We start from the raw sequence: 1,957 nt of genomic DNA, 5'->3' as shown, positions 1-1,957 counted from the left end.
GGCAGAGACACAAAGACACACACACACATATGCACACAAACACACACAGACAGACAGACAGACAGACAGACACCTTTAAACACCAAACAGTATCTCTAACTCGTAGTTGTGAGATTTTTTTTCTCCTCTATGGTTAGGCCTATAAGGCCGGCCAGCTGATGCACCATAAAGACCCCAGTTTTCTTGGTCCTATCTTTCTTTTTGCTCTAAGAACGAATTTCACTGTTGATTGAATAGAATTGAATTGAATTTATAGCCACATGTACCGAGGCCCAGTGTAAAGCTTTGACTTGTGAGCAAGTAAATGATCTAGGGGCTGGGATGGATGCCATTACCCCCTTTTTCATCTGTTTCATGAGTGAATGTCTGTCTGTCATAAATTGGTTAATGAGAGACCCTGGGGGTCCCCATTGATCTTCCTGTCTTGCCATAATAAATGATAGGTTTAAACTCATGATTAGTCTGATCTCTCGACTGCATTTAACCCACCGGCCACATTGTATTTGTGTTTTCCCACTGGCCACGTCTCACTCGGGGTTATCCCTATCAGAGCCTGGCGTTAGCCAAATGGAGAGTGATCAATTCCTCATATCCTGCATTTCTTTATCTTAGCTGAAAATGTGTTGCTGGAAAAGCGCAGCAGGTCAGGCAGCATCCAGGAAACAGGAGAATCGACGTTTCGTTCCTGAAGAAGGGCTTATGCCCAAAACGTCGATTCTCCTGTTCCCTGGATGCTGCCTGACCTGCTGCGCTTTTCCAGCAACACATTTTCAGCTCTGATCTCCAGCATCTGCAGACCTCACTTTTTCCTTTATCTTAGGCAGGTTCACAATAATCAACATGCTACTGTCTGAATTGCAACTCCAACCCCTCCAACCCCCACTTTCCTAGCAGGAGAGAAAGTAGATGGTTTCCTAATCGGGTTGTCTTAGGTGGGGGTGGAGAGTCCTCTATTTGCCACTATCTGGGGCAATTGTGGCGAGGGATAGCAGGAGTGGAGGTAACAGCATGGTTGCTGAAAACTATTCCCTTGTACTTGCCTTCGATCTGCTGACCCCCTGTGACCTCCCACTCCAGCAAACATTACGCCCCCAACATCAAAAAAGGATACTCACCGGCTCACTGTTTCAGCCCCCTCATGACTTCACAACCCGAGCCAGGACTCAGATTCCACTGGACTCCAGTTGGTTAGCAGCTTCAGGAAGAGTGGCACTTCAGTGGTGAGGTCTCTGACTGGATGAGTGGCTCACTAGTCCCCACATTAAGTATCTAACTGATTCTCATTTTGACGAGCTTACTCACTATTCACTTCTAAAGTTGTCCACTTAGTGCACAGAGCACTAAATCTCCGTTGGCGAATAGAAAGGCTTCTTTCTACATCGCATACCTGTGCTTTGATTGTAAAATTTTGTAAATATCTGTGAATGGCTCATAAACCTGGCATTGCTTATTCACCTTCATTGAGAAGCATGGAAAAACAAACTTGATTATGTCCAGTGAAATAAGTTTTAATAAAATGATATTTTAATAAAAATGTATAAAATTGTATTCTTCACACCATCCAAAATATTTGCAGAATGCAATAATGTAAAACAATAAGAGAGAGAAGGATGTTGTACTTCTGAAATAGATATGGCCGAGTAGGTGATGTGTTGCAGCTGTAGTTTTGTGAGAGATGGCGTGATCCTTTTATGTCCACATCTGCAAACATCAGCTGATCAAGGAGCTTTGGTTCAGACATGATGAGCTAGTGTCTGAGATATGGACACATTGCCACAACAAGGAGGGTAGAAACAATGACTGCAGATGCTGGAAACCAGATTCTGGAGTAGAGTGGTGCTGGAAAAGCACAGCAGTTCAGGCAGCATCCGAGGAGCAGTAAAATCGATGTTTTGGGCAAAAGCCCTTCATCAGGAGGGTAGAGGTTTTTGGGAAACAATGATAAAATGAAGGAGGC

This window comes from Chiloscyllium plagiosum, chromosome 12 (assembly GCF_004010195.1).
Source record: "Chiloscyllium plagiosum isolate BGI_BamShark_2017 chromosome 12, ASM401019v2, whole genome shotgun sequence".
NCBI classification, from domain to species: Eukaryota; Metazoa; Chordata; class Chondrichthyes; order Orectolobiformes; family Hemiscylliidae; genus Chiloscyllium; species Chiloscyllium plagiosum.
Note: the sequence above shows the minus strand (reverse complement) of the source record.